We start from the raw sequence: 14,042 nt of genomic DNA on the forward strand, positions 1-14,042 counted from the left end.
CGGACTGAAAGGTCCCAGGTTCGATTCCGGTCAAGGGCATGTACCTGGGTTGCGGGCACATCCCCAGTGGGAGATGTGCAGGAGGCGGCTGATCGATGTTTCTCTCTCATCGATGTTTCTAACTCTCTGTCTCTCTCCCTTCCTCTCTGTAAAAAATCAATAAAATATATTTTTTTTAAAAAGAAAATGAGTCTAGATACCTTAAAAGGACCATCATAAATTGCCCCCTAATGTTTTATAAAAATGTTAATTAATACCGTTCGTACTTACTTATGGAGATCTTTGTCCTATGTCTCTTGACCAAATTGACCCTGACAGTATGAACTGATTCTTCCTAGGCATAAATGACATTTGGATTTATCACAAAAAGTACTCAGCCCCTTCCTTTTAAAACAAAAACTGCCCTAAATAGGGTAGCTCTTAGCACACCAAGAATGGCTCCCCAGTAGTAATTATTGTTGCTATTATATCCGTTGCTATATAATATCCCCAAATCTAAGAAAGAGCACAGAGGTTCAGATGCCTGTGCCTTTTACCATATTGATCACTTTATCTACTATTCAAGAACTACTAGGACATGTTTCAGTTCATTTAGAAACTGGTTTGGAATTTTTAAAAGTCATTTCAAAACTCCTCACCAGGGAAATCAAGACAGGTGTGCGCCAGGAGCCTGAGCAGGTGTGAGGTAGTGTGGAGCCTCCGCCCGAGAAGGGCACGCAGTGTGGAGACCCGGCTCTGCCCTTGCGGAGTTCTCATTCTGGAGGAGATAGCAGACAAGTAAGTAAGGACAGACATGCAAGGGGAGCGCCGCATTGCTTAGAGAGGTTAGGGAAGGGCTGCGGCTGAGATACTTGAGGTAAAACTGTTTAGGTGGATGGCCCTGGCAGGAAGCTTTGGAAAGCAGGGGCATGTGGTGCGTGGTGCATGTCCCATTGGTGGTGGTACAGTAAACAATTCTAGGAGGCCCCGGGCCTAATGTTTAATCATCTGTAATCACATAACTAGATTAGTCCCTTTTTGGTTCCTTTGGAATGCTTTGCATCATTCACGGAGAATGCCTGTGTTTGTGGCTGAATGACTTTGGCCACCTTACTCACACTGACTCACCTTTTATGCCATGCAGGTAGACATGGGGCATGGCCTTTGGCAGGCAATAATATCTGACTAGAAACAAATAGTATTGGGGATTTTTTTTCTCATTGAATTTAATCATTTAAAAAATTTTAAATGATTTTTTATTATGATATATTTAGGGGAGTAGTATCAGGTTCCATTCACATACAGTATCTAGTTTACTTTTAAAATGAACTTATCCTATCTAATAAAAGAATAATATGCAAATTAACTGTCGTTCTATCACAAAGATGGTGGCGGCCACAGAGCTGGAGCAAGCAGGAGGCTTGGGTTTCCCCTGGTGATGGAGGAAGCCAAGCTTCCTGCCTGCCCTGGCCGGACCTGGGCTCCACTCAAGGCTACAAAATTTCAATTATAGAAGTTAAATAAATCCCAGATACCTGCTTCTAGCCCACGGGCGTGGCCAGCCTGAAAACGGCCATCAGACCCTAACCCAGACTGGCTAGTTTTTTGTTGTTGTTTTTTTTAAATATATTTTATTGGTTACCTCAGCGGTAACCCCCCCACCCTGAAGGGGCTGTGGCCAGCCTGAAAACAGCCCTCAGCCCCTCACCCAGGCTGGCCACACCCCCATGGGGTGAGGGTCCCCACTGAGGGGCTTGACCAGCCTGCAAACAGCCATCAGCTCCTCACCCAGGCTAGCCAGGCACCCCAGCGGGACCCCCCACCCTGATCTGGGACACCCTTCAGGGCAAACCAGCCAGCCCCTACCCGTGCACCAGGCCTCTATCCTATATAATAAAAGGGTAATATGCAAATTGACCCTAACAGCAGAACAACTGGGAATGACTGGTCATTATGACACACACTGATCACCAGGGGGCAGATGCTCAATGCAGGAGATGCCCCCTGGTGGTCAGTGCACACCCACAGGGGGAGCTCTGCTCAGCCACAAGCCGGGCTGATGGCTTCCAGCACAGAGGTGGTGGCGGGAGCCTCTCCCGCCTCCTCAGCAGCGCTAAGGATGTCCAACTGCATCTTAGGCCTGCTCCCCACTGGCAAGTGGACATCCCCCGAGGGCTCCCGGGCTTCAGGGGGATGTCTGCCTGCCAGCTTAGGCCCGATCCCCCGGGGAGCAGGCCTAAGTCAGCAGGTGGACATCCCCCGAGGGGTCCCAGACTGCGAGAGGGCACAGGCCAGCTGAGGGATCCCCTCTCCCCCGAGTGCACAAATTTTTGTGCACCGGGCCTCTAGTTTTTTGTTGTTGTTTTTTTTTTAATTTATTTTATTGGTTTTTTACAGAGAAGGGAGAGGGATAGAAAGTTAGAAACATCGATGAGAGAGAAACATCAATCAGCTGCCTCCTGCACACCCCCCACTGGGGATGTGCCCACAACCAAGGTACATGCCCTTGACCGGAATCGAACCCGGGACCCTTTAGTCCGCAGGCCGACGCTCTATCCACTGAACCAAACGTTGGTCAGGGCCCTCTAGTTTTTTTACTAAAAAGATATTAAGTAACCATAGGAAAATAAAATATAGGTAGTGAGTAGACAGCAAAGGCAGTCAGTCATGATGGTGGTACAGAAAAGACAAGGAATTAGGATGTTGCTCAGGTAGATACAGGGTGGCTTTTTGGGTAGAGAGAGATTTCAGCAACGATCCTGGGGTGGGAAATGCAAAGCATTTTGATGAAAAGGTAGATTAAGAAGTTGGCTCAATGGTTGAGCATCAGCCTATGAACTAGGAGGTCATGGTTCAATTCCCAGGTTTCGGGCTTGATCCCCAGTGAGGGGCATCCAGGAGGCAGCTGATCAATGATTCTCTCTCATCATTGATGTTTCAATTTCTCTTCCCCTTTCCCTTCCTTTCTGAAATTAATAAAAATATATTTTAGAAAAATAGAAGAAGTTGGCAGAAGCCAAGAGATCTGTTGGAGAGTTAGATGTGGAAAGTGGTCTGGTTCGGCTTGATTGGCAGCCAGGGGAACAGAGGGAGGGCCTTAGCCTATGGAGTCACACCCAAGGCTCTCTGAGAAGTGATTCAGAATGGTTCGAGCCTCTGATCGTGTAAGGCCAGGGTGGCTAATGCATATGCCTTGGGTAGTTTTCTGGCCGCTATAGGCATGTTGCCAGGTGGTATATTGGGGGGGACCATTTCTCCCCACCATCCCTCCCAGTGTTGCCAGGTCATTTTTCTAGAAAAGCTTGAAATGTGAATTTTTATGTCACTGCTCCCAACTTTTACACACACACACACACACACACACACACACACACACACACACGAAGTATTATGAGGCTTCCTTTTTGAGGTGATAAGAATGTTCTGAAGTTTGATGGTGGTGATGCATGACATTGTGCATATGATAAAAATTATTGGTGTACACTTTTTAAATGGTTACAATGGTGAACACTATGTTATATGAATTTTATCTAAATTTAAAACAGAAAAAAACATTACTGAGACCCAACAAAATGCATTACCAGCCAAAAGTTTGTCAGCTCTGTTTTAGATGGAGGAAGTACTGCTTGTAATTTTGATAATCCCAACATAGTGTATCTTTCACAGGGACCAGGAGGAGTTAATGGGGGTCACATTGTGACCCTGAATTAACCTTTGGGCCTCTGTGTTCCTCATGGTTTCTTCCATCTCCTAAAGTAGGACTGGTGATAGAAATGGTGAGAGGTGGAATGGTGGCTTTAATTCATTCTGGAATGTTGAATGAGTGGGTGAAATACATAGCTACTAAAAGGTGGGGGCTGCCACAGTGGTTTATAGAAATGATTTATTTTGTTGTTATTTGGCAACTAGTCGTTAAATTGATCCGTTATGTTATTTGCCAAAGTTTACTTTACCCAAATATCTACCATTAGGGAAGTAATCCGTCTCCAAGACAGCAAGTTAATATAGGGAAATGTTTTTTAGTTCTTACAAGAGAATGATTATAATGGTCCTTTTAGTTATTTTCTTTAACTGAAAAATGACTTTAATATATCAAGTATGTTTCATCAACACCAAAGGGTTACAATTATTTTAACAAACTATTTGTCTTTATGGTTCTTGGAGATTTCATTGTTTTTTAATTCTAAATTTAATTTGTTAGCCAATTTCAATGACTTTTTCTTTCTTAACAAACTAGCAAAGAAAGGCAGAATTTATGCCTTTTTAAGTTTCTAATTTTTATGAATCAATTCTTTAAAACATGCTCTTTTTTGCCCTGGACGTTAGGTCAGTTGGTTAGAGCATCATCCTAATACACCAAGGTTGCAGGTTTAATCCCTGGTGTGGGCACATACAGGAATCAACCAATGAATGCATAAAAAAGTGAAACAGCAAAATGATGTTTCACTCTCTCTCCCTCTCTCCTTCTCTCCCCATTCCTCTCTCTCTCTCAAATCAATTTAAAAAATTAAAAATGCCCTTTTTAATCTTAAAAATGCAACATCTATTTTAGGAACAAAATTATCTTATTATTTCTTCAGAGTATGGGTTATACAGTAATTCTTCCCAAATCCAAATGTTATCAAGATAAGATATTTTTGGATGCCTAGCTTTAGTTATGAATTGACTCATTTAGAATAAACATTTTCCAATGGATTACATTGGAATATTCATAGCTTAGGTAAGAGTATTTGAGATAAGTAATAATAATGTAGTTTATAGTATCTTATTTTGCTTGTGTCTTATAAAAATTATAACATATTCCCCATCCTCCCCCTTTTTTAAAATGGGAGATGAAGATTAATTGAATATACATTATGGAAAGAAAGAAATAATTTCTTTCCATAATGAAAAGAAATAACCCATCCCAAGGATTTTACTTTCAGGGAAAATGGAAACAAATAAATATGATATCAAGCAGTTTGCAGTAAGAGTTAGAAACAGGACAAAACATTTCTGACTGATTAGTCAATAAAGGCTTTGTTGAAGGACTATGAGGGAATGGGTAGGATTTCACCCAACATAGCTCTCCCTTCCCCCTTAACATTTCTGCTGAAATGTCTTCTTTTCAGAAAGCCTTTCCTCCCCTACTCTGGGTAAAATAGCAAAGCCCTGCCCCTGCCATCCTTTTTTACTCTTTACACACACACACACACACACACACACACACACACACACACACACACCCCTTATTTTTCTTTTAGCTCCTGCCACTACTTGACATTTTTTTTTACATGTTTGTTTATGTTTTAGATCTTCTTCTGTCAGAATCTGGGTTTCTTGAAAGCAAGAACTTTGGCATCCAGTAGATGCTCAATAAAAATGTGTTATGTGAAAGAATGAGGAAATGAATTAATGACTGGGGAAGGCGTTTCTGCTAAAAGTCCGTTTACTGGGTAGAACTCCCACTGGTATGGAAAAACCAAGTTCAGCTTTCTCCCAGGATCTTTACAGAATGGGCACATTTACCACCCCACCTCTCTGTGACCCAGTTAACACATGTAGAAATAAGGTGCCCAAATGTAGCTTCCTGAAGTCTGTGGCCTAATAACAAGTGGTTTAAAAACAAATCATTATTACTCTTAACCTTTCCACCACTTCCCCCAAGAAAAAGCCTCCTCAGAGTCTCAGCTGCTAAACGTAATTTAAATTATTTCTAAAATAATTGGCTTTCTGAAATACAGCTACGCTGATGGGCAGAAGTTCTAATTCCCAACTAGCCAGTGGGAGCTCTGTAGACCGGCTCTGAAATACAGTCCCACTTATTTCTGTAAGGAAGGAGTTGCCCACGCCAATGCCTACAGAGCCAGGAAAGGAACATCCATGTGTGAAGATGGCAGGGAGAGCTTGTGGAGAACTGCAGGGGGTAGGCTCCCTCTAAGGAGGGCAGCCACAATGTACCTCAAGACAGTCATTGCTGTGTGGGAATGGGGGACCATTTGGCCAGATCTTAGAATGTTTCAAAGAAAATCAGAAACACAGATGTTAAGGTTCAATTTCCCAATTTTCTAACAACAGCCACTAATTCTAAGAACAGTGTAACACTGTGCAGGCCAAATAATGCAGTGTCCTGGTCACAACCTCTGCAAGATATCCCGATCTTTTTTTTTTTTTTTTTTAAATATATTTTATTGATTTTTCACAGAGAGGAAGAGAGATAGAGAGTCAGAAACATCGATGAGAGAGAAACATCGACCAGCCGCCTCCCGCACATCCCCCACCGGGGATGTGCCCGCAACCCAGGCACATGCCCCCGACCGGAATCGAACCCGGGACCCCCCAGTCCACAGGCCGAGGCTCCATCCACTGAGCCAAACCGGTTTCGGCAATATCCCGATCTTAATAAAACAGGGGTACCTGAGCATTAGGGGCCAGGAGAACAGGTTAGAAAGGTGCAGAGATTAGAATCAAGTCATAAATCTTGGAACCAAGATGGCGGCATAGGTTAACGCAGGAGTTTGCTGCTTTGAACAACTACTACAAAAGTGAAACCAAAAAACGGAAGGGACATCACCCAGAACCACAGGAACGCTGGCTGAGTGGAAGTCCTACAACTAGGAGGAAAGAGAAACGCATACGGACACTCAGAGGAGGCGCAGTGCTGAAGTCAAATTCTGAGGTGCGGAGTGCGTGGAGCGGGCTGGCGGCGGAGGGCGCGGTTGGCGTTTTCAATCGGGAGGGAGTCGCAGACTCTGAGCTCCAGATCCGGGCGAGTCTTTAGCGACCCAGACTCAAACGGGAGAAGCGGGACTGTCTGGCTTCGGTCAGAGCGAGTGCAGCTGTCTCTCTGAGCTTTGCAGCGGGTGCTGGGACTCAGAGAGGCAGAGCCCCTGGGGACAGGACTGAGAGCCGCCATAACTGCTCTCTCCGGCACACCCTGTTGATCCTGTGCGACCCGCCCAGCCCAAGCCCTGCACTGAGGCATTTGCCGGATAGCCTCAGGCAAACGCCAGATTAGCACCTCCCTAGAGGACAGAAGTTCTCTCACTGCTGACACAGCTGATTCTCATAGCCACTTGGCCTGGAGGTCAAACCCTCCCTGGAATTAGCTACAACAATCAAGATTTAACTATAAGACTGCGAACAAAGACCACTAGGGGGTGCACCAAGGAAGCATAACAAAATGCGGAGACAAAGAAACAGGACAAAATTGTCAATGGAAGATATAGAGTTCAGAACCACACTTTTAAGGTCTCTCAAGAACTGTTTAGAAGCCGCCGATAAACTTAATGAGATCTACAAGAAAACTAATAAGACCCTCGATCTTATATTGGGGAATCAACTAGAAATTAAGCATACACGGACTGAAATAACGAATATTATACAGACTCCTGACAGCAGACCAGAGGAGCGCAAGAATCAAGTCAATGATTTGAAATGCGAGGAAGCAAAAAACACCCAACCAGAAAAGCAAAATGAAAAAAGAATCCAAAAATGCGAGCATAGTGTAAGGAGCCTCTGGGACAGCTTCAAGCGTACCAACATCAGAATTATAGGGGTGCCAGAAAATGAGAGAGAGCAAGATATTGAAAACCTATTTGAAGAAATAATGACAGAAAACTTCCCCCACCTGGTGAAAGAAATGGACTTACAGGTCCAAGAAGCGCGGAGAACCCCAAACAAAAGGAATCCAAAGAGGACCACACCAAGACACATCATAATTAAAATGCCAAGAGCAAAAGATAAAGAGAGAATCTTAAAAACAGCAAGAGAAAGAAACTCAGTTACCTACAAGGGAATACCCATACGACTGTCAGCTGATTTCTCAACAGAAACTTTGCAGGCCAGAAGGGAGTGGCAAGAAATATTCAAAGTGATGAATGCCAAGAACCTACAACCAAGATTACTTTATCCAGCAAAGCTGTCATTCAGAATTGAAGGTCAGATAAAGAGCTTCACAGATAAGGAAAAGCTAAAGGAGTTCATCACCACCAAACCAGGATTATATGAAATGCTGAAAGATATCCTTTAAGAAGAGGAAGAGGAAGAAAAAGGTAAAGATACAAATTATGAACAACAAACATGCATCTATCAACAAGTGAATCTAAGAATCAAGTGAATAAATAATCTGATGAACAGAATGAACTGGTGATTATAATAGAATCAGGGACATAGAAAGGGAATGGACTGACTACTCTTGGGGGGGAAAGGGGTGTGGGAGATGCGGGAAGAGACTGGACAAAAATCGTGCACCTATGGATGAGGACAGTGGGTGGGGAGTGAGGGCGGAGGGTGGGGTGGGAACTGGGAGGAGAGGAGTTATGGGGGGGAAAAAGAGGAACAAATGTAATAATCTGAACAATAAAGATTTAATTAAAAAAAAAAAAAAAAAAAAAAAAAAGAAAGGTGCAGAAGCCACTTCACAGAGAAGTGCTTCATTGGGAGTGCCCAGCAGGGAGAAGCGCTGCTCCAGTGGCGCTCAGGGGTTTGCCAGGTTGTAGCCTAAAGTTTCAGAGATTCTGTGTATTGTGATACTTGGAATGAGATTGTTTACTTTAAGGCCCAGCAGATCCCATTAACCATTCCCTTACCTTTAAAGGGCCCTGGCCTCTAGGATGTTGACATGGCTCTAAAATGCATGACTAACTTAACATTTTAATACAGTTATTGGGGAAAGGTTTTGACAAGAATGTTGGGAGGCTGTGCCAAGATGCATATTTGAGAAATGCCCAAACTGAGGCCAAGAGGCTACTGCTCCCAAAATACTCAAACAGATGGGTTTGGGATATTTGCATGGGTGATTCCAGAAGATTTGCAGTAGCGATGGAGTTAGCTAAATATGGTCAGTTCTCCACACAAAAGTGGCTGGTTATTCTGTATGTTTTGCCAAAGGGCAGGGGAGAAGCAGTAGACAGAAAAAGAAAAGGCATGTCTTTTATCTAGATTCCTCTCCTTTAAAACAAAGAGTGTTTTACATCCCATGTATAAGGCTATGTTCTTGTTCATGGAGTAGAAGTTCATTTGTTAAGCTCTAGATCTATGGAATTGAATTGACTTCCTGACACATCTTCATGAATTGCTGTAAAAAAAATATCGCAGAAAACATATATGCACAACCCACAGATACAGACAACAGGGAGGTGGTGGCCAGAGGAAGGGGTGTGGGACCTGGGTGGAGGTGGCAAGAGGAGGGGTGGGGGATGGGGACATTTGTAATAGTGTCAACAATAAAAATAAAGTTAAAAATACATTTTGATGGGTTTCATAGAGGCAGATTAGAGAACAGGGATTTATTCATTCCAGGCTAGCTGGAGTACACATGTTAAACACTTTGAAGAATACAGAGCTGAATGGACATGGTACCTTAGTTGTCCAAAATCATAATCAAGTAAAGATACAATAGTTAAATTCCTATTAGTTAAATTCGCATGGCAGAAAAAGCATCTTAAAAGGAGAGATTTATTCCTCTTTGGATCTGGAGAAATCATTCAGCCATGATTGATTTGGAAACACATCTTGGAAAAGGTGGCATTTAAACTGAACCTTACAGGATGAGCAGGCCTTTTTCAGACAGATGGAGGAAGACGGGGAGGGTAGATACACAGCTTCTCTTTAGTGTCTATTCTGTAATGTGTGAGACCTGTGAGCCTTTTTTTTTGGTTCAAGGAGTTGCTTTATCTTGGGGAGCAGACAGACTCTAAGAAGTGGGATTCTGCAGCTGGCTAAGCAGCATCATGGCATTCGATAGAAAATTCATAAACTGTGAACACTGTCTTCATTTCATTTTTCTTACTGAGCGGCCATGTAGGCAGCAATGACCTTAGCTCTGCCACTAGTTCCATGCCCTTCGACAAGGCACTTGATTTCTGAGCCTCGGCTCTCTCACCTGGCTCCCACAGGGTTAGGTAATAAGAGGACCAAACTAGAATGAACACTTTCAGACAGGGGGAAATATTTTGCAAACTGTAGAGTTCTACACAAATGTCAGCTGTAATTTTGTTGTCTGGTTGTCCTTGTTCCGTGGCCAGGAGCCACCTGATGAGACCAGAAGGGTATGTTGACCGCCCGTGCCACTTTTAGGGGCTGGTTCAGTAACCAAACTGCCCTTCAGCTGGGTTTTAAAACCTGTTACTGGTTTTTTAAACACCACGTGGGTATAAATATTCATCAGAGGCTAGGGCCTCTGGCAGGCCTAGAGAACTTGGGAGTGGAGAAGCAGAAATCATGGAGCTTGTGTAGAGGACTTTCCCCTTCATTCTGGGGTAAGATTGGATTCTATCAACAGTGAAGAGGCTGCATGTCCTCGAGAAAATACGTACGTAAACAAAGCTTAATTGAAGTCTTTAAGGAAATCCTAACATATTGGAACAGTATAATTAGTAAGGAAGGGTTCACTTAATTAAAAAAGAAAAAGCATAGTTTACTGAAGTCAGTTTTGTATAACTGCTTATAGGATAGTTTTATTTAATTTGAAGCCTAGCAGTAGTTTAAACTTTTGTTAAAGTAGCATGTAAAAGAGACTAACTTTTCTATTCTCTTGGATACATTATTAAAATTCTTGGAGGCTTTAATATAATGTTATATTCTGAAAGAATTTTCTCTGGATTCTGTGTAGAAGCTTGCATCTATTATGTTAGTGAAAAAATTTTGAGAGGGAATCAAATCTGTTCCTAGTCCACTCACAGCATGCCTTCATGACCAAAGTGTAGTCAAAAGCATAGTCTATTTGAAAATTTAAAGTACATTCTTGTTTCTACTCCCACCACAGAAACCCTGGCAGGTGGGGGTGGGTTTGGCCACTCTCTGGCCAGCCCTGAGCCAGACACCACCATTGTAAGGAAACTCCACCAGAAATTCAACTCGTTTCTCCAAAAAAAAAAAAAAAAGAAAGAAAATTTAAAGTACAGTCTTCTAAAAGTATACCTCGGAGCTGGGGTCTTCCAACTTCATTATACAACTGAACCACATAGGTCACTTCTTACAAATGCAGCTTCTTAAGCTGCAGTCTTGGGTATTCTGATTCAGTGGGTCTGGCAACCTGTATTTCTAGGAGGCCTCCAGGCCCTTCTGATGCAGGTGGCCCATGTCACCAGAATGCCACCCCAGATACCTGCCCTGTCCGTCCTCTCCCTACAAATGCCCTCAGGAAAATCAAGTGCCTTTGTAATGAATTTTCATGGGCCTTGACAACCTTATACATAATTTATGAGTTTTTCTAAAAGCCATAAGGCCCACATGTATCCTTGGGTACGTGCCACACAGATGCACTGATGAACAGAATTCTTAGTCCCTAACCAGCCAGGAAGAATTCTATAGGTCAGCTCGGAATGCAATTTCATTTATTTCTGAGGCAGAATCTTTTTTTCCTTCAAGGTTGATCTCTTGGGTCAATCTCCTTTTGTCAAATCTTGCCTCCCTGTCTCACTCCATGTAGCAAATTAATGTTCCCTCTCTTTGCTACCATTGCATCTTGCGTTCTGCATGGCTATGTGCCCCCCGTGTTACACAGATGTCTGGAGATAAGGGATAGTGTTCTTTATCTTTGAAACCACACTCTCTGACACATACTCAACAGAAGTTTTGTTGAATGATTCATGTCTTTGGGTTAATGTACTCTCTTCTCCCCTCACTCCTATTTCACAAGACATGACCACAAAACTGTGTCATCCCAAAGCAGCAGAACTTCTACAATATCTACCTTAATGATGATAGCAGTATTAATGACAATAATAATAGTTTCTAAAAATCGACCCAGTTATTTTTACATCTGGCACTATTCTAAGCACTGCATATGAATTATTTTAATTTAATTCTCATAAAAACCTCAGGTATCCCCATTCGCACATGAGGGAACTGAGACACAGAGAAGTTACGTAGTTTGCCACAGGGATACGGGCACTTAGCAGGAGAGCCGAGCTTCTGGCCCTAACAGTGTAACTCTAGAGCCTGGGTTCACAATGTCCCTTTGCCTACCTTTGCCCAACTGCCTGTCTTGCCCTCCCCTGTGTGCCTGAGACGATTGTGAATCCATTCCAGAGGAATAGCAAGGGCCTAAGTCAATTGTCTACTGACCTTATTCCACAAATTTGATCATGGGCCCTCTGTGGAAAACTTGGGCAAGTAAACTTAAAGTGTTTCTTTACTGCCTGGTGCTAAGACCTTTAATATTATTAGTGCATTTTGTCCACCTCAAAGGAGACCTTAGTATATATACAGTTTCCCAAACTTATGCAACTAGAGAGAATCCTCCCCCAGCCCCCCGCCATAAAACTCTTAACTTCCTTTAAAAAAACAACAAAAACTCAACTTCTTTAAGAACTAGTTTTGTTGTTAGTGTAATTTGGGGGAAATGCTAGCTAGTGCTCCTGTGGGGTTCCCAAGAAATTTCTCAGGTCCTAAAAATTTGGGTAATACTTTTGACCCTATCTTATTTAGCTGGAGTGTCTTTAGTGCTTAAGTACTTAAGTAGAGTCTTCAGTAACTACACACATTTACCTGGGATAGTTACAGATCTGCTGTCACCATCTAATTACTAATAGTGCTCTTTTCAAAGGTACCCCATTTAGAGGATAAGCTCTATGATTGCCCTAATCATAGCACTTATATCCGCCCCCCCATCCCCATTAAATAAAGACCTGTATTTCACACTCACTTCCTTGTCATCACTCGTTGAAGGACTCTCATTGCTATTGCATGAGTGGGAACAAAGGTAATATAGCCAGGTGCCTCTAGCAACTCATCACTTTATGTTGGAGTCATGCATGGAATTATGGACACTTCCAGTTTATAGTCTCTCATCACTCAAAGTTGTATTTTTTAAGAACTGCAAGCCTTTAATACTTACTGCTCAGTACCTATTCATAGCTATCCTTATCAATGCACAGAAAAAAAAAAAAAAACAAAAACAGACTCTGAAAGGGTACCAAAATTCTAAGAACAGTGTTGCCCCCTGGAAGCAGGGGTTGGGGTCAGACTATACAGTGGGTGGTAAGGCTGAAACAGAGACTTTTCACTTTAAATATTTACATTCTGCCCTTTGAATAACAAACACATATTTGTGTATTTTAAATTATATTTTAAAATGTTTTAAAACTGCTCTGGAAAAACAGACTATTTCAAGCCCAGCTGGGTTAATTTACCTTGTGGAATCCATTTCCTCCTCAGGGACACATGGTCTCTGGCTTTTCTTTTCTTTTATTTCACTGGACTTAGTTGAATATTATTGTCTTCCTATACCTTCAAGAGGAAGCCGCTTTCTTAAGCTCGTGGAGTATAATGAAATTCTTTTTTTAAAATTGATTTTAGAGAGAGATAAGAAAAAAACATTGTTCCACTTTGTTATGTATTCACTGGTTGCTTTTTGTATGTGCCCTGACCGGGGATCGAACCCACAACCTGGGTGTATCAGGACAATACTCTAACCAACAGAGCTACCCATCTAGGGCAATATAATGAAATTCTAAAGAGAAAAGCTCGCAGTTGGACATATCAGAGTTCAAGTTCATCTCTTACTTAATGACCTATGGCCTTGAGAAATAACTTAATTTCTCAGGGCATCAGTTAACTTATATATAAAATGAGGATAATAATAACTTCTCTGTTGGGGTGATTATGAAGCTCCAATAAGATAACTACAGATTCTGGGTAGCTCTCAGGATAATGTAGTAAAAGTTCAAAATATGTTAGCTAGCCATGGGCTCTCAGGACTGAAAATCTCCCATTCTGACTTTGGGTAGACACAGAATTCATTTCTACTCTTGTAACCTCTTTCCTAATATTTACCAGACTGACATTCCTTAGGTCCAACAATACCACTTCATATCACCATTTTTTTCCCAATCCTGGTATTAGTGAACCTGGAGGCAGCAGGGATCTCTAGTGAGAGCTTATGCCATGCAGAAAGCAATCAAAGCATCATAAGATTTCTGGAGCAAACTGACAGAAAAAGAGCAGAGATGGGGTCTGTAATGAAGTAAAAGGATTTGAGACTCAGAAAGTGACATTTTTCAATTTCAAATCATTACAAAACTAAACCATAGGAATAAGAGACACAAAGTCACGAAGAAACTCTAAAATTAAGGCAA

The 14,042-nt window shown here is 42.2% G+C and overlaps 1 protein-coding gene and 1 long non-coding RNA gene across 8 annotated transcripts in view; both read left to right on the top strand.

Moving 5' to 3' along the window:
- The window catches only part of TNFAIP8 (TNF alpha induced protein 8), a 66,996-nt gene that overhangs the window by 42,752 nt on the left and 10,202 nt on the right, over nucleotides 1-14,042 (top strand). The window lies entirely within an intron of this gene.
- On the top strand, nucleotides 6,264-12,582 carry LOC118655670. Its single transcript, XR_004967344.1, has 2 exons — nucleotides 6,264-6,410; nucleotides 8,365-12,582. It is a non-coding gene; the product is annotated as an uncharacterized LOC118655670 (long non-coding RNA).

Source organism: Myotis myotis, unplaced genomic scaffold (genome assembly GCF_014108235.1).
Source record: "Myotis myotis isolate mMyoMyo1 unplaced genomic scaffold, mMyoMyo1.p scaffold_m19_p_5, whole genome shotgun sequence".
NCBI lineage: Eukaryota > Metazoa > Chordata > Mammalia > Chiroptera > Vespertilionidae > Myotis > Myotis myotis.